At 41.0% G+C, this 20,152-nt stretch overlaps 1 pseudogene; it reads right to left on the bottom strand.

Annotated features, from left to right (window-relative positions):
• Positions 1-2,399: 2,399 nt before the first annotated feature.
• LOC130854936 (elongation factor 1-alpha 1-like) overlaps positions 2,400-20,152 on the bottom strand; it is a 74,387-nt pseudogene continuing 56,634 nt past the window's right edge.

Genomic DNA, 20,152 nt, shown 5'->3' on the forward strand with positions numbered 1-20,152 from the left:
TGCATTGGCAGGCGGATTCTCAACCACTGCGCCATGTAGGAAGCTGCAATCCTATTTTTAAAATCTCAACAGGACTTACCATAGAACTGTCCAAACTGATTCTAAAATTGATATGAATATGTAAATTCAAGAATAACCAAAACTTAAAATGGTACCCATTAGTTAGGTTTGCCTCATACTATGCTTAGGGATTATTTATACCTATTTAACTTTGAAATTCATAATATTGTATGCATCAGTTCTCCTTTAATTAGCTGCATTTAACCAAAAGATTTTAGTGAACTTATAGATGTGTCAAGGTTGCTGATAAAGTTATGGAAAGCAGCTGTTACCTTGCAAGACAAATGAACAGTTATTGATGGGAGAATATAAAATCTTGTTTCCAAATAAGGTATACGCAGAGATTTGGATCAGGAGTCCCCAACCTCGTCTGAATGAAAAACTGTTTGATTTCCCAAAAGCTGTTGATGGGGGGAATCATTACTCAGGAAGAATGCTTTATGCAGTGTAGAAAAGGAATCATATTTGAAAGTAGCCAGATGACAGAAGGAGAGCCAGGATGTATTCTGAAGAAGGCAGGGAGTCCTCTCCACTAGAGAGCCTGCCCCAGACCCATCACCATCTTGCACTAAAATCTGTGTTACCAAGTCCAAGCTCATACTGCTCATGCCACAACAGGCCAATAAATCGAGATAAGTTGTTGGAGCAAGGAAAGCCAGCAGAACAAGAAGATGGTGAACTCGTGTCCCAAAGAACCATCTTGCCTGAGTTAGAATTCAAGTTTCTTATATACTAAAAGGGGAGGGAGTAAAGTCAAACATTTCCTGGTTCCAACTAGCCTCTGGAGGGGATGTGTTAATTTCTTCTTTCCTGCAGTCACTCACGGGTGGGCCTGGTCCAGATGTTTCCTGTGAGCTAAACAAAGGTATTTTAGCTTAATGCTCACTACCTGGGAGGCAGGGTTCCCGGAGATGGGAATTGTGTATACTTTAAGCTTATAGGCAGCATCCCTTTAGTGATTAACTTGTAATAGAATTCAAAGTTTCTTCCCTATTGAGGTTCCCCACTGTCAATGTCCATTCCACAGTCTTGTGGGGAAAGAGACAAAGACTGCTGTGGCTACTTCCTGCTGAACAGGGGTGATGAATATTCTTTAGAATCTGTAGTAGTAAAATCCTCTTTCCTTTTTTATGTACAACTATTTGAACCTGATGAAACCCCTTAGCTCTTTGTTGTCTTAATTTGTAATTGAACCCAATTCAGGCTGGATTCCAGTTCCCAATATATATACTAAATTCCTGTGCTGTTTATTTGGACAAAATTAAACAAATAGGTTGACCCCTCTCCAGCCATAATGAAATTACCATTTACTTCAGTTGGATAGGCAGATCTGTTGGAGGCAAACTGATGAACAGGGTTTAGTATAATGCCCAAAGTCTTAACATAATTGGCAACTGCTAGGTCTTTCAGAGCATTTATAGGTTCTACATACAATATTTCAAAGGGGTTTAATTTAAGCCTGCTCTGGGAGCCACTGATCTGTAGCAGGGCAACTGGCAAGGCCTTATCCCAAGTTAAATTACTATTCATTTTCTCAGTTTTTTCTGTTAATTGTGGTCTCCAGGATTAATGTAGTTTCAATGCCTTAATCCAAATCAGGGGATAATTTCCTTAAGGAGGGCTCTAACTAATTAAAAAGTACTGATTTTAATGAACTTATTTACAAAACAGAAACACAGACTTCAAAAGGGAACAGGTTGAGTGGGGATATAAATTAGGAGCTTGGGATTAACATATACATGCTACCAGATATAAAATAATCAAAAAGGACCTAATGTGTCACACAGGGAACTCTACTCAGTGTTCTGTAATAACCTATATGGGAAAAGAATCTTATAAAGAATATATATACACACACACACACATATATATATATATACACACACACATATATATATACACACACATATATATATAAAACTGAGTCACTTTCCTGTACACCTGAAACTAATACAACATAGTAAATCAACTATACTCCAATATAAAATTTAAAAAAAATGTTTAAAGTACTGATTTAAAAAACTGGTAACTTTAAACTGCCACACACAAAACCAGTGGTTCACAAAGCAGTCTCCTTTCCTTCTGAAGATATTACAATTCATTGTTACCATTAATCAGTCTTTTAGAATTACAAGCAGTTCTGAGACCATTCTTCCACCACTGATTAAGACTGGGGTGGCAGGTATTGGGGATAATACTCATTTAGCCTCTGAGCTTTCTGGACAGACCTGGCGACCTTGCCAGCTCCAGCTGCCTTCTTTTCCACCATTTTGATGACACAGCAACTGTCTGTCTCACGTCATGAACAGCAAAACGACCCAGCAGAGGATAGAGAAGCTCTAAACACACACAGGCTTGCCAGGAACCGCATCAACAGTAGCAGCATCACCAGATCAAGAATTTGGGGCCATCTTCCAGCTTTTTCCCAGAATAACGATCAGGCTTCTCTTTCGGCATAGCAAACTGAAAGAGCTGTGTGACAACCTGTGAGCTGTGTGACAGTCCAGCACAGTTGCATATCCAGCACTGATTTGGCCCTGATGGTTCAAGATAATCACTTGTGTTATGAAGCCAGCTGCTTCCATCCGTTGGTCATTTTTTCTGTCACCAGCTACATGGCCACAACAAACATCTTTGATAGACATGTTCTTGACATTGAAGCCCACATTGTCCCCAGAAAGGGCTTCACAACGCTTCATGGTACATTTCAACAGACTTTACTTGAGTTGTAACATTGACTGGAGCAAAGGTGACCACCATGATAGGTTTGAGAATGGTCTCCACTCAGCTCACAGGAACAGTACCAATACCACCAGTTTTGTAACTGTCCTGGAGGGGCAGACTCGAGGACTTGTCAGTTGGATGAGTTGGTAGCAGGATGCCATCCAGAGCTTCAAGCAGTGTGTTCCACTGGCATTGCCATCTTTACGGGTGACTTTCCATCCCTTGAACCAGGACATGTTAGCACTCAGCTCCAGCGTGTTGTCACCATTCAAGACAGAAATTGGCACCAATGCTACTGAATAGGGCTTGTAGCCAATTTTCTTAATGTAGGTGCTGACTTCCTTAACAACTTCCTCATATCTCTTCAGGCCTTTAGGGCGGCTCAGTGGAATCCACCTAACAGCAACAATTCGCTGTTTCACACCCAGAGTGTGAACCAGAAGGGCATGCTCATGGCTCTACCCACTCTTGGAGATACCAGTTTCACATCCAGCAGCACCAGCAGCAACAATGAGGACAGCATGGGCAGCCTGGGGTGTGCCTGGAATCATTGTTTTTGATAAAGTCTCTGTGTCCTGGGGCAACAATGATAGTCACATAGTACTTATGGTCTCAAATTTCCACAGGGAGATATCGATGCTGATACCACACTCACGTTCAGCTTTCAGTTTGTCCAAGACCCAGGCACCCTCTTCAGAGACTTTTTCTATCCAGGTGGGATTGCTTCCACTCACTCCGAAAAAAAGGTGTCCACAAACACTAGCAGGTATCTGAAATTTCCCGCAGCTCAAGGCAGATGAGTCCAGTTCTTGGTGACGCAGATTCCTCTGTGTTGGGCCCCCATCTGGGAAAGTCCAACAGCAGTCTTTGGATTATTTTTAGCACAAATCATGCAATTCTTAGTGACTTGGATGGTCTGTTATAGTTTAAGCCCCATTGTATATTTTTGAATCCATCTTAAGGTGGCATCTCTCCCCTAATGGGTACTGACATCAATGTGCTGCAACACAGGGTCCAAGATCACCTCAGGAGTCAAAGGAATTGCACACCGCATTTCTAGCCAGGCAAGGCGCATCCCAGTGAAAACCTCTCTTTGTCCTTTTCTGAATATACTGGATGGTATTTTGACAACTTGTGGGAGAAGTGATCCTCTTGCCTCAGAGGATCTCGTTTCAGGTTAGGTGTCCCAGCATCCCTTTTTAAGGGGATTCCTATTGGCCATGTATTTTTGGCCTTCCCTGGGGTGCTGTTAGCCCACACTCTGGTCTTACCTTTTCAGGGACCTGGGATGGGTGGATGGAGAGGAGGGCTCTGTCTCTTTCCTGGGGTTCTCTTGAGCGCCATCTGTAGGCTTAAAGCGTGTTCTGGTGGGACTCATGTCAAGCTGTTCTGAAGAAAATCTTCAGGGTGAAAGCGCATTATTCCTCCCACAATGGGGGCTTACCTCTCTTCCGGTTACTCCCCTTTTGGGAACCAGTGCCACTGCCAAAAATGTGGCCTTTTGTTTGGTATCTTCATTCCTCTGTTGTTGTTCCCTGTTGAACACTTTAAAAGCAACATCTACCCTGGAGAAGAGTTCATTTCAAATGCACCATCTAATCGTCACAACTTTCTCCCAATATCTGAGGCACTTTGCCCAAAAAAGGTCAAATTTACCATTCTAATAGTTTCAGGGGTCTCAGGATCTGCATCAGTATACTGTCTGTAGGTTTGATAAATATTTTCCAAAAATTGAGAGGGGTCTTTTTTTTTTTTTTTTGGTGAATTTCTTGAATTTTATTTGAACTATTTTTCTTTGGTTCCCCTTTTCAAAGCCCTGCCCAGATGCACTAATAAGTAGTATTATGATAAAGGCATTCCTCCCTCATCAGGGTCCCATTTGGGTTCAGCTGTGCGTGATGCCAAGTGGTCTCCGAGTATAGAGGACCCTCCTTATGAAGGAGGGTTGCAATCTTTCCAGTTAAGGAAGTCTGAGAAGCCTCACCGGCTGGTCATTTGCATTTAGTCCCCATCTGATAAAGGTGTAAGGGACATTGCCTTGCCCCGGGAGGGGCCCAAACTGGATGCCCTTTTGGGTCTTAGATGGTGATACGAGACCAAGCCCCTATGCCCCAGGAACTAACACAGGATTTTCTAATTGAGTCCCAGTGTCAGGAATGGGGGCTGGATAGGAAGGGAAGGTGGTGGAAGGGGTGGATATGTTGGCAAAACAGCTGGAGCGGCTAAGGAAGATAGCTCAGTGGGAGGAGTTACGGTTTTTTATCTTCCCGCCAGAATTAGGACTTTTTAAATTGAAGTATAGTTGATTCACAATGTTTTGTTAGTTTCAGGTATATAGCAAAGTGATTCAGTTATACTGTGTGTGTATATATATGTATATACATATATATATTCTTTTTCAGTTTCTTTTCTCTTATAGGTTATTACAAAATATTGAGTAGCGTTCCCTGTACTATACAGTAGGACCTTGTTGTTTATCTATTTTGTACATAGTAGTGTATATATATATATTTTTTGTATATATGTTAATCCCAAACTCCTAATTTATCCCTCCCCACCTTTCCCATTTGGTAACCATAGTTTGTTTTCTATGTCTGTTGGTCTATTTCTATTTTGAATATAAGTTCGTTTGTATCATTTCTTTTTGGATTCCACATGTAAGAGATAGCATATGATATTTGTCTATCTCTGACTTACTTCACTTAATATGATCATCTCTAAGTCCATTCATGTTGTTGCAAATGGTACTACAATCCTACCCCTGGGCATATATCTGGACAAAACTCTAATTCTAAAAGTTACAGGCACCCTAATGTCCATAGCAGTACTATTTACAATAGCCAAGACATGGAAGCAGCCTGTGTCCATTGACAGGTGAACGGATAAAGATGTGGTGTGTATACACACACACACACACACACACACACACACACACACACACACACACACACTAGAATATTACTCAGCCATGAAAAAGAATGGAGGAGTTAAGATTTGAAGCAAAATATTCTCACTCTCATTCCCTTCCTTTTCTTATTTTCCCTGATGTAATAGCACAAATGTTTGCACATAAAGGATTTTATCATTCTTCCCTGCTTTTTCACAGAATAGCCACCATAAAACCATAAATAGCAACTGATCATCTCTAACCTTTAAAAGGATGCCTTTTTGCTTTGGTATCAACCAACCAGGCTCTGATTTCTGGGCTGGGCTGGGGCTTTTGGTGATTTTAGGAACCAAGTGGAATCTTTCTCTTCCCGCTAGGAAGGTCCCACAGACAGGCCTTTTTTTTTTTTTTTCCTTTCCTCCATCTGCCAAACCCTCGTTTGGTCATGGGGTTTTACGTATGTGATACAGGAGACCATAAATGACATAATTACACAGCAAGGGTAGCAGTGCATGGTGCACGAGGTCCCAAGATAACAGTGGCTAATCCCCCGTGCAGATTCTGACAGGTACCTTGGTCACACACGTTTACAATAAAATACCACCTTCTTCTGACTCATGGGTTTATGGCTATAATCAGATCACTTATCCAAAACCCACCTCAGAGGACTTTCTTTAAGGAATATTTGAAACATTCCCCATTTTTAAAGACAGAAATCCAAGACAAAGCACAAAAGTCACATATAAATGCTAGTATCCAAAGAAGCAAACAAACCAATTCACAAATGGAGTAAAATTCCAACAACTCTTTCCTCTCAACAGGGTACCCTAAACAAAGGTGTTTTAGCTTAATGCTCGTTACCTGGGAGGCAGGGTTCCCAAAGATGGGCCACTACGTATAATTTCAGCTTATGGCGGCATCTCTTTAGTGATGAACTTGGAATAGAATACAAAGGTTCTTCCCCATTTCATCTGCAGATGGACTGTGTGTCTGCATTTGAGTTTGCAGGAGAAATTTCCTGATCACCTTTTAGGACCACAGGTGTGAGCCCTGTCGCTTACAGCCACACAGGAAGCAGAGCACCCACCACACCCCTGCTCCCCGCTCCCCGCCACCAGCACTTTGTACAGCTACCTATCTTTGAAGAGGATCAGGGCTCTGTTCCTGCAGACTTTTTCAGTGGCCCAGAAGAAGTGACCTGAGTTCTACTGAGCCAGGTGGGAAAGGAGGATGCCTTCTTTACACTTATGGGATACAAAAGCCAAAGTCTGCCCGGTCCAATAGACACTAAGCAAAACACACGTGATTTGCTAAGAACCTCAGGTCACTATTTCTGGCTCCAGCTCCTGTCATCAAATATTCAACTCGAGGGAAATGGACCTCTGCCTACTACGGATAAGTAGTCCATGGTCTGGACACTGGCCACTTGCCTTTCCGTTTGGAGCCCACGCAGTACTAGTGGCTGACTTCTGAGCTGTGTTGGCCACTGGGTAGATGGGAAGACATGGAGTCCAAGTGGGCTTGAACTTGATCCACTGTTTTAGATTTTGTCTTGAACTGAGGAAATATTTTGTCACCAAACTTCATTCAGATTAGACATTTCTTCCAGTCTTAGTTGGTACTAGCTATAAGTTGTAATACAGGTAAATACTGGACCTCTTATAAATTCTATAGGCCTCAGGAAGGCCAACTGGTCAAGACATACTTGCTTTAGCACTATTCACAATAGCCAAGATATGGAAACAAGCTAAAAGTCCATCAAAATATGAAGGGATAAAGAAGATGTGGTGTACATATACAATGGAATATTAGTCACAAAAAAGAATGAAATAATGCCATTTGCAGCAACGTGGATGGAGATAAGAGATTATCATACTAAGTGAAGTAAGTCAGACAGAGAAAGACGAATACCATATGATATCACTTACACGTGCAATCTAAAATATGACACAAATGAACTTATCTACAAAACAGAAACAGACTCACAGACATAGACAACAGACTGTGGCTGCCAAGGGGGAGGAACTGTATAGAGAAACAACAAAGACGCCTCAAAACATGTGGTCCAAGACAGCCGCCATCCACATGCTGCCTCGGCCACTGCCCAGGACTCCCTGAAGTGAGAGGACCCAATTACAGTGTCATCATCACCTCCGGAAACCGCCAGAGTCCTGCGTGTGCGTGGCTGCCAGCCTCCATCTCATCATTTGCTTTTCTGCTTTTAAATGTTGTTTCCAAAGAACTTACAGCCGTCCCTGTCATGCATTGTTGTTCATTCTTTTTAGATTAATGAGGTGGCCTGCTCAAGTTAGATGAGCCAAGTTAATCTCAATGAATGCAGCCCATAACACCATACAAGCAAATAAATGACTTCAACTCCACTTGCTAAAGAACCTTCTTGGCATGGGAGGCACGTAATTTTTCCTTCCTGACATTTGACCACAAGAGTGAAAGCGACAGTTGTGATCCTGATTCTCCTAAAGCAGACTTTTTACAAGCATCGAGTCTGTCAGGGCATTTAGGAAGTTTATTGTTGTTTTTAAAGCAAAAGGATAAGATATCCATCAAGTTCTGACACTGCCTCGAATTTGCTTTATTTGAGAAGGAAGTACCTAAACACTGCATCACCAAAAGTCCCCACAACGATATTAATGGGACTCAATCAGAATGAATAATAAATAGTTTTCTTGGGCATCCAACATAAATGTCCCTATCTAAGATGGTGTGTTGAGATGATAAAGCAAAGATGGCATCAGAACCATTGGTGACTGTCCATCTTTTCTGCTAACTGTAGAAACACTGAACATGACGCTTCACCTCCCAGAGGAGCATGGTGATTGTAAGGAGGGAGCCCCTCCTCACCACCAACAGTTTTACCAGCTGCCAAAAACAGCCAGCCTGCTGCTACAATGTCACCATAAGGGACAGAGCTGAGGTTACAGTATCCACAGAGGACATGGATATTTAGGAAAACATGAGTCAAAGCAGAGGAAGTAGGCAAAGAAAAAAGAACTGATAAAAAGAAAGGAAATAAGGAAAAGGTCCATTTTATAAAAGCTCTAAACGTGTCTACCTGTAAGATTAGAACCAGCAGCATCTCTTCCCCACTTCCATGTTACTTTCTCTAGCCAGTAACCATGAGGACGCCTCTGCCACGGGAAGAATATTGTGACTTAATGACCCAAAGTGCTTTGTTAGATGCCACTTCCCATCAAGAGAGAGGCTCAAGGCTCTGTGGCCCAGGAGCCATTGGATGTGGGTTTATGACGAAGTCCATCCAAACCCCGTCAAACGTGGTTTACACAGGCAAGTCTCACCTTCACCTGACACAGTGCTTGTCAGCCTTGACTGCACCTTAGAACCACGCAGGGAGCTTTTAAACCCCTAGTCCAGTATCCTCAGACTCTCTGGGGCTGGTTGCCAAAGCTCAGGTAATACAACGCACAGTGGAGGTTCAGAACCACTGGCCCGAAGCAGCATGATGTACAGATGGGCAAGTCACATAGGGCATCTGGGCCAGTTATTTGGGAACCTCCCTAGAGCAATTCACATTGGAGACAATTTTGTTAAAATGTAATAATAGCAATGTGTATATGTGCATGGTAAAACTTGATATTATAAAATGCTTTTCTGTCCTTGTGAGAGTGCTCCCCTGGGAAAATGCTCCTCATCTTGTAAGACTATGCAAATGCTAGGTGTCATGAGCCTCAGACGTCCCTGGTGGTCCAGTGCTTAACACCCTGCGCTTCCACTGCAGGGGGGCAAGGGTTCCACCCCTGATCAGGGAAGTAAGACCCTGCATGCCACATGGCCAAAAAAAGAAAAACAGTGACCAGCCTGTGCGATCGCTGAGCAAACGAGCAGAATGAGAGGCCTGGGACTCAGTCAGGGTCTCACCAAACAAGTGGCTGGCAGAGATTGTACAAAAATCAGGTCCCTGACTTTCCTGTGCCCTTCTCACAACAACCTGGGAGTCAGGACTGTGTCTGAATATTGACACAGTCAATAAAAGATTGACATATTTGTTTTCCTCTGTTATGGATTGTGATTTAGCCTCATATATAAACATGTATTAAAACTTGCTCTAAGTTGCCTTAGAAATATGTTGCTTTAGTATCTCCACGATAAGATCACAGGCACAACAAACTCAACTGTAGCTGGTCTGAAGTTTTCAAAGTTTGTTATTATTGTTGTAATGTTTGCAATTGTACTTGTTTCACTTGTCCTGCACCTGCAGCAGGTATCAGAGGTTTAGGAAAAACTACTGAGAGGAAAAATGGAAAGTGGAGAAAATTTTATCTATTAACTTAGTTTCTTTGGATGCAAATTGGGATCGATGAAGACTGTTCTTCTCATGGCTGAATGCTTTAGAAGAACCTAGAGAAGCCACCGTGGAGATGGAGGGTCTTGCCTGGGGGTGAAGCTGACTTACTGAGCAGTGGGTCCCCCTCTCAGGCCTCGTCAGGGTCCCTCTCCCTCAGGACTTGAAGGTAATAAACACATGGCAGTTATTGAAACTACCGCATGTCAGATGTTTTACTCACAGTCTCTCATTTAATCCTCAACCACCCTGCGAGCCGGTTGTTACCATCTTTCCTTTACAGAAGAGGGAACTGTGACTCAGTGATCGTGTGGCATCTTCAAGCCAAACGTCCAGTGAAAGGCCCAGCCGGGCGAGAACTGGAGGTCGTGCCCCTCTGGACTTCTGGGCAGGGCCCCAGCTTCCTACCTGTTCTGGTGGAAAAGCCCCCTCTTCAGCTGTGGGGACCCAGGAGCCCCTTCCCCCAGCCATACCTGTGGGTGTGGTTTAGATAACTTTTCTGGGAGGCAGTTTCTCTCAAGTCTGCAGAAGAAAAGATGGATGTCATGTCCCTTAAACTCACCACGTCTCACCTCTTCTCCCATCACCTGAGATGGGAACGGAGTGGAACGAAGACTGGGTTGCCAGAGCCAGGCTTGATGAGACCTGGGTGGGACTGAGTGTGAGAGGAAGGGCAGACTTGGGTGGGATCACTCCCACCAGATTGGGGGGTTCTGGCTGACGCAAGAGCAAGAGGGGTCAGGTGTGTAAGTGGTGACTGGAAGGTAAGGATCTGCCCTTTCACTCCACGTTCCACGTCGGAATAGTTACATGACCCTCTCGGTCAACACCAGAATTATTGTTTTGACCTGAGCAAGGGTCTTAAGCCTGCCTAATAGATCTTGATTAGACCTTCAAATAGCTTCAAGCAGTGAAACAGTGGGAGACAAAAAAATCCTGAGGTTCAAGAATATCAAAGAGGTCATACGAGCTAAACCTGCTGAACCAACTTCTTTAAAAATAAGCGTTGATTCAAAATGTCATTGAATAAAGAACTCTTGCAGCTTTTTAAGGACATTGTCCCAATTTTCTCTCCATCTAATGCGATGAGAAGGAGCACTGGACAGGACAAGTAGGCACTCTTGGCCTCTGTGCCTCTTCATGGATGGGAGGCCCATGAAGAATGTCTGTGGATTAGTCATTTCTTCTATTTATGTGGTAAATTAGGTTGACCGAATTATCAAACACAGAAGGTCAACGATCAGGCCAGCTTGGAGAAGTTGTCTATTGACCCTTCTATTTCACCATCAGTCAGAAAAGTGCCTGAGCTTTTTAAGACCGCGGTGCTCCCAGGCATGGAGACCCCACCATTTCTTATTTTCTCGTCTCTGTGTAATTATTTACCTGGCCACGGTGAGGGGGGTGGTTCCTCTTTGTCACCTCCTTAGCTGTTGGTTTTTTGATTCTACATTGAGCCAGGGGTGTTTCCTATTCTCACTGAAACTAGAGACATTCAGAGAACGCACTGACTTAATAAATAAAAATAAGGGAAAAATCATTATGGGTCAATCATCCAGTTGGATTTTAAGAGGACACAAAAGGAGCAACTGATCTTTAAAACTTAAAAATAAAATGTATTCTAAAAGTAATATTTATTATATAAATTTAGAAAAAAAGAGAAAAGCACTTCATGATCCCACCTCATAGAGTTACTAAGACTGTTAGCATCTTCTAGAACTTCTGCGCTTACTTATGTGATTGATTGTATAATACATAGGATTATACTGTGCCTGCTGTTTTGTAGCCTTTTTCAGTTGATAATCTATCTTTTGGTGTCTTAAAGTTTGGGGGGTTTTGGTTTTTTGTTTCTCAGTTGGAAGCAGGCCTATGAAGGACATCCTTACAGCTAAACCTTTGTGGATGTCACTCATTGTTCTCAAGTAAATTACTGGAAGGGAAATGACTGGATCGAAGGACGTGGAATACCAAATTAACCCTCAGAGAGACTGTACCGACTTACATGTGTTCAAAATCTCTATTTAAGGCAAGAGTAGCTGGTCCCCCACCCTGAGGTGAGGTGTCCATGGGTGTCCTCCTCCACTTACTGGAAATTTCTCCCCTACTTCTGAGTATATTGCTGTTGTTTTCTCCTTTCCCAAGTTCCAGAGGGGGCAACATCCACCCTTCCTTCATTTCCCGTCTCTCTCTCCACCCCTAAGACTGGATTTATCACCCCAGAGAGCCAAGCAAGGACCCTTATACCATCTGGGAATTCCCAAAATCCCAGGGAGGACCTAATGCCTGGGTGAAGTTACTAGGCCATCATGTGGAAAGCAGGAAGGAACGCAAAAGCACATACGACTTTAGCTTGTGGGTATTGGGTGGGTCCAAGTATCTTCATCAGGACAAGTCAGGCCAGAGCCCTGGGAAGAGTGGGCATTACACGGCCTGCCTGGTAGGAGGTGGTGGGAGGATGGGAATGGTATTAGCTGTGTCTGTCTCCAGTAAACCATCTCTGTGAGGCCAAGAGAGAGCCAGTGTTGTCACAGCCCTACTGCTGAGGACATTGTCCATGTTCCTTATACCAGCGGCTGCATGATTCAGTCCTCTCGAGGAGTAATATCAGGAAGATCTATGTCTTTCCTGTCAAAAAGAGAATGATCCCTTGACTCAGGAAAAGGAAGGTATTTAATCCTACCTGCCTCCTTGAAAGCAGAGTGAAAATGAACCAACTCTTCTTAGCCCGATTTCTGGGGTAATCATCTCTCTTCACGCCATCTTTCCCACCTGCAATGAATATCTAAGTCTATATTTCCAGGTATACACAGTCCTACAATGTACATGCTTATATGGTGTCACACCACCTCTCACAGGGAAGGAAAGAAGGTGGGGACAGAGGAATGGAAGGAGGTCACCTGGAGGATTTTCTGAGCGGCAGATTTGAAACTTAACTGTGAATCGTGGGTTCCACTTTAATTTACTTAAATACTGGAAGGAATTTATTCCCTTTCATTTATCCAGAACAATAGGGACATCATAAATAATTATTAACTTCTTGTTTACTAAAGACTTAAATTCATAAGTTAGGAGAACACTTGAGGGAGCGTTTCCCAGAAACCTGTAGAAGGGATGGAGGAAGGGATGGGAAGAAGGATGAAGGGAGAAGGGAAGAAGGATGAAGGGAGTAGAGAAGAAGAAGGTAGAAATGAGCTATGGCTGGGAGCATCTCTTAAACCACACACATGGCTCAAGCCTGGAACCACTGCAGTTCAGTGACACTGGCTACTCTTTCATTGGGGCACAATGCTCTCTCTGGGGGCTCAGCCTGGTCTGAGCGTGGCAAGCGACCTAGGCCACATTCCAGGAGCAGACAGTCTCCTAAACAGTGCCAAGAAGCTGATAAAAGCTAAAGAGACTTGATGAGCACTTCTTAGACCCATTCACTGTCTTTGCCAGTGGAACCCACAATCTTAATTGCAGAGCTCAGAAAACTGGGATCTAAATGCTGCCAAAGTGATACCACTGGAAGTGCTTTCCATTCCAGGCAGGAGGTAAAAAGTGAAGCTCTCAGGAAAATTTTCCAGATTTTAAGTTACTTTTTTCTCAATAAAGTGTTTCCAAAAATGTCAGATATACAGGTAAAGTCTCCTTTTTTCTTTCTGCCCCATGTATATGCAGTCCCCCAGGCTGTAAGTTAACACATGATGACTTAATCATATCACATTCGATCAAAGCTCATTATCAAATTATTAGCAGTTGTCCAGCTAACACTTTATTACCTGCTGTGTTCAGCAGGACTTATTATTATTTATCCTAAAAACCCCTTTCTTCAAGCTCTAAGAGGATGCACGGTGGTCAAAATTTTTGAAATTTAATAGGCAGATTCTTTTTTTGGGGAGTGGCTTAAACAACAAACATTTATTTACCATAGTTCTGGAGGCTGGGAAGTTCAAGATCAAGGTGTGATCAGATTTGATGTCTGGTGAGAGCTGTTTTTTTTTTCTTTAAGAACTTTTATTGAGATACAATTGACATACAATAAACTGCATATGTTTAAAGTATACAGTTTGATAATTTTTGTCTTATTAGTAGTGTATATATGGCAATCCCAATCTCCCAATTCATCCCATCCAACACCCCCAGGTTTCCCCACTTGGTGTCCATATGTTTGTTCTCTACATCTGGGTATCTGTTTCACAGGCAGATTTTTAATCATCCCTTGCCTACTTCATTAGACATCAACCTTAGTCTTCTGTGAAATCCCAGAGGCAAGTTTTACAGGTGGCATGGGAAGGCCTCCAAAAGGCACACATGAGAAGGGAATGGAATGAGCATATTGAAGATTTTGTTTTTCCTTCTATTTATTTGACTTTATTCTTTCCTCTGGCCTGGCTTCCCCTCTGTACCCCCCTTGTCCAGCATAGTGCTAAGACAAGTGACAAGCAGAACCTCCAGAAGGCTTATTTGGTAAATAAATGAAATGAATATACTGAACATACTGGAGAATCTTTTTCTTTTTCTTCTTCTTCTTCTTTCAATTTCCTTGGTTATTCTATTTGCCTTTCTCTTGGTTGACTCCAAGGCCCACAGTGACATTCTTGTAAAGGTTTAAAACCATTTGAGAGGCCCACAGAGCAAATCACACATTTATGTACCCTACGCTTCTAGATATTAATGGTCAGATTAAAACTTGAATAAGTGGAGGACAGACTTGTTTCTGGTGAAAAGACTACATTTCATAAAATTGCCTGTTATTTCTAAACTGTACCTATAGGTCATTCCATCATAATCCCACCAGAGTTGAGGGAAGGCAGTGAACAGAAAAGCCATGAGGGTATAATTCTGCAAAAATGATTCTAAATTCATTCAGAATAATAAGCTGGAGGAAATCTCAAAAGAAATTATAAAGATAATAAGTAAATGGAGAAAGATTTATTTTTCCCAACTCTAAGCCATAAACACTGCTTTATGAACGAGCAAAGCCCATGTAGTACTGGCACAAGAATAAGAAGATTAAAAAAAAAATAGAACAAGTACAGAAAGACGCTTTTACAGGTAGTCAGTTTTTAATTTTAAGCCACTTGAAACGTAGGAATCCATAAGTCCATACAATAATGCATATAAATAAGTGAGAACGAAGGGAGGACTACGGCTTTCAGTGGAATGCTGACTGTCCAGCTAACAAATGTGGATGGGCTGCTAGACCTGGCAAAACATCATTCTGCAGGCATCATGGTACGGACAAGAATCATCAGTGGATACTAAATCAAGGGGGAGGGAGGGGCAGATTTTCATAGTAAGCAGGATATTTGCATGGTATTAAAGTGTCTCCCCACACATGGAAGCAACCTAAATGTCCATCAACAGATGAATAGATAAAGAAGATGTGGCACATATATACAATGGAATACTACTCAGCCATAAAAAGAATGAAATAATGCCATTTGCAACAACATGGATGGACCTAGATATGATCATACTAAGAGAAGTAAGTCAGAGAAAAACAAACATCCTATGATATCAGTTATATGTGGAATCTAAAGTATGACACAGATGAACTTATCTATGAAACAGAAACAGATTCATAGACAGAGAGAAGAGACCTGTAGTTGCTATTAGGGTGGGGAGATGAATTGGCAGTTAGGGATGAGCAGAGGCAAACTATTATCTATAGAATGGATAAACAACAAGGCCCTACCATATATCACAGGGAACTATATTCAACATCCTGTGATAAGTCATAATGGAAAAAAAAATTAAGTGTCTCCCCATGGATTGCTTATTAGTTGAAAGGGGAAAACATTAACTATAGAGTAATTACCAGGTGATCAAAATTAATAGCACCAGTGAGGGACAGATGACTATCGTGAAACCAGATGTAACACATTGAGACAAATGTCACTTCTATCATATCCCAGCTGGAATGTATAATCTGAATTTAATCTTTAAAGAATGTCAGGCAATTCCTGCCAAAGAAAAAAGAGACTGAATGCTTTCGAAAAATGTCAAATGCATAAAATCAAAAACAAAACAAAACAAAACAAAACTGGGTATAGATACTAGATTAAGAGATTAAAGAGCCATGACAACCAAATGTAATACCTAATCCTACACTAGATCCTGTATTGGAGGGGGAGGAGGTGGGGAAGTATGCTAGAAAGAACATTACTGGGGCAATTGGTAAAAGTGGAACATGGACTTATTTCTTTTATTATTTTATTGACTTACAATGTTGTTAGTTTCAGGTATATAGCAAAGTGATTCAATTACACATATACATATATCTATATCTATATCTATTCTTTTCCAGATTCTTTTCCACTATAGGTTATTACAAAGTATTGAGTATAGTTCCCTGTGCTATACAGTAGGCCCTTGTTGGTTATCTATTTTATATACAGTAGTATATAATTTACCTCTTAATTTATCCCTCCCCTGGAACATGAACTAACTATTGTGTCAATGTTAAATTTACTGAAATTGACAACCCTACTCTGGTTATGTAAGAGAAATTCTTATTTCTAGAAAATGGACACTGAAGAATCCAGAGGTAAAGAATCACAAGGAATGAAACTTACTCTCAAAAGTTCAGGAAAAGACTCAGGAGAAAATATTTATATAAAATAGGTAGATAATAAAACAAATGGGTGCAAAATGTTAGCAATAGGTGAATCTAGGTAAAAGGTATGTGGATTTTCTTTGTACTATTATTGCAACTTCTCTGTGAATTTGAAATTATTTCCAAATAAAAAGTGGGTTTGGGGTTTTTTGTTTGTTTGTTTTAAGAATACACACAGTTATGGTCTTATTTATATAAAGTTCAAGAACAGGCAAAACTACTATATGAGAACTGAGTGGGTGAGACTCACAGAAGCCAGGTGTAGTGCTGGTGACATTTTATACCTGGATCTCAGTACTGGCTACATGACTGTATGTGTTTATATGTAAACACTTATTGAGTTGTTCACTTAAAATCTGTGTACATACAGGCTTCCCTGGTGGCACAGTAGTTAAGAATCCGCCTGCCAATGCAGGGGACATGGGTTTGATCCCTGGCCCAGGAAGATCCCACATGCACAGAGCAACTAAATCCATGTGCTGCAACTACTGAAGCACGAGCGCCTAAAGCCTGTGCTCTGCAACAAGAGAAGCCACCAGAATGAGAAACAACGAAGAGTAGCCCCAGCTCGCCACAACTAGAGAAAGCCTGCGTGCAGCAAGGAAGACCCAATGCAGCTAAAAATAAATAAATAGATAAATAAATTAATAAAAAAAATTGTGTACATATACACATTATGCCTCAATTATAAATGTAATTAAAACTTTTTTCATTGATTGTGGTTGAGTAATTCATGTATATGAAAGGGTGGGAATGGGAAGTGAGAGATACAATGGAGGGAGTAATGAAATGGGACCAAGAAAAACTACTTCAAAATTGGCCTCAGAACTTTCACAAAGGAAACAAGTAAACTATCCTGAATCACCATAGGACTACACACAATAGAATGATACAGTCACTGTGGAAGAAATGCTAAACTGGAGAAGGACTGGCAGAGAGGTTGGTTACAAAAGATGTCCAGGAAACTTGAGCTGAGGCTTGAAAGGAAAAACAGGAGGTGGAGAGGAAGCGGATTACACAGCACTTTTCTTCCTAATTTCCCTTCTTCAACCATTTAGTTAACTTTCAGGTTGATGAGGCTTTCATTTCAGACTGGCTTGGTCTTTTTTTTTTTTTTTAATTTTATTTATTGGCTGTATTGGGTCTTCATTGCTGCATGCAGGCTTTCTGTTGTTGCGGAGAGCGGGGCTACTCTTCATTGCAGTGCACAGGCTTCCTATTGCGGTGACATCTCTTTTTGCAGAGCATTGGCTCCAGGCACATGGCTTCAGTAGTTGTGGCATGTAGGCTCAGTAGTTGTGGCTAGATGGCTTAGTTGTTCTGCGGCATGTGGGATCTTCCCAAACCAGGGCTCAAACTTGTGTCCCCTGCGTTGGCAGGTGGATTCTTAACCACTGCACCACCAGGGAAGCCCTGGTCTTTTTTTTTTTAATGCACAAATATAGAACTGAAGAGTTATGTGTGTGGAATAAAGAAATAAATGAGTATATATTATCTCCCTGAGGAGAAGTTTAAAAAAAAACAACTATGGTGGATTCTTAAGACCTGGGGCTGCAAGAGAAGGTTGGCACTTAGCAAGTCGACATACTTAATTAAACCCACATTTATAGAGGAGCCTCTCCCTCGTCCTGGACACAAGTACTAATTTTCAGGGGACCAAGATGTGTCCCTCAAAGCCACAAAGAGCTTATACACTCATAGGGATACATAACAGAGTCACATTAAAAATGGCAAGTTGGGACCTCTGGTCCACAAAGTGAAATGAGACCATACTTTTTGCACCCCCTCTGCTCCAAAACATAGTGGTGATGGATGAGATATGTAAATAGACACAGCCAGGCTCCAGAGTAAATAAACCAGAAAAGGAAAAATATGTAAAGCAGAGAACAAACTGAAGCACAAGCCTCTTAAGACGTGGATAAGAAAAAAAATTATGGCAGTGGCTTTAAAGGGGCCAAAATGCTTGACCCAAGAGGGAAGACCAAAGCCAGAGGGCTCCACCATCCCAGTATCCTCACCAAATAAAGACAAGAGGAAAAAAAAAAAAAAAAAAGAACCTATTGCCTATGTCATTTACTGGCCTAGGGTTGTGGGAGACCACAGTCTAAATGCTGCATATATATATACACATATATGCATACACACACACATATATACATACACACACACAATGGAATATTACTCAGCCATAAAAAAATTAAATTCTGCCACTTGCAGCAATGTAGTTGGACTTACAGAATATTATGCTTAGTGAAATGTTAGAGAAAGACAAATACTGTATGATATCACTTATAAGGTGGAATCTAAAAAATAATACAAATGAATGTATATGCAAAACAGAAACAGACTTACAGTTATAGAAAACAAACTAGTGGTTACCAATGGGGGAGGGAAAAGGGAGGTGCAACTTAGGGGTATGGGAGTAACAGATAGAAACTACTAGGTATAAAATAGACTAATTTATTTTTTATGTATAAATAGATGTAGCCATTATCTTCTAATAACTTTTAATGGATTATAATCTATAAAAATACTGAAACAGTAGGCTGTACACCTGAAATTATTATAAATTAACTATATTTCAATTACGTATATACACACACACACACACACATATATATATTGCCCTTCCTGTTCATAACCCTGCAATGATTTCTGTTGTCTTTACATTAAAATCCAAACTGAGCCAATCAATCAATCAATAAATCAATAAATGTTATTACCAAGAGATAAACCAAGTTCCTACAGGCTCAGTAACTGGATTTGCGAAGACTTTGTTATGACCAGAGAGCAAGATCTTTTGAAATCCTTCTGGACTAAGGGTCCAGGAGTCAGGCAGTAGCAACTGAAAACCATCAGATGAAGACAGACGAACAATGAGGCAAGAAGAGAAAAAGAAAATATATTTTAAGGGTAAATAAACAAAATATCTCCCATTCAAAAACAAAATTCTTTTTTAAAATGTTATGTTTTTACCATAAAGAGAAATCAAAGGCTAAGAAAGAGCCAGAACAACCAGCAATCAGAATGAATTCTCCCCACGTGAAAGTTATAAACATGTCAACAAAGATCTTAAGATTCGTGCTTTTAGGATGCTCAAAGAGATGAGTAAAATTATAAATTTCATTCAACATGGCAAGAAATGACAGAATAAAAACAGCAAAAAGGAAATAAGGATGGATTGCTATATCATGAAATAGTATGCTCCTAACAATATAACTTCAAAATATATGAAGCATATAAAAATAGAATTTCAAGGGAAAAATCACAAATCAATGATTAGAGTAGAAAATGTTAACATATTTTTATCAGGTGTGTTAAAATAAACTGATAGAAGAAGCAGACAAAAATCAGCAAGGACATAGAAGACTTGAGAAACACAATTAACAAGTTTAATGGGTATTTATGCAAGCATTCCACCTTGGCAGCACAAAGCTCGCTCTGGAATTTTCTAGGCATAAATTAATACTTTTTCTTTCTGGAAGATTCATTCCAGCCTTATCCTAGATAAGGTGCCTGTCATTTCTGCCATTATTGCACGAGTGACAACAATAATAGCTAA

This window comes from Hippopotamus amphibius, chromosome 6 (genome assembly GCF_030028045.1).
Source record: "Hippopotamus amphibius kiboko isolate mHipAmp2 chromosome 6, mHipAmp2.hap2, whole genome shotgun sequence".
Classification (NCBI taxonomy): Eukaryota; Metazoa; Chordata; class Mammalia; order Artiodactyla; family Hippopotamidae; genus Hippopotamus; species Hippopotamus amphibius.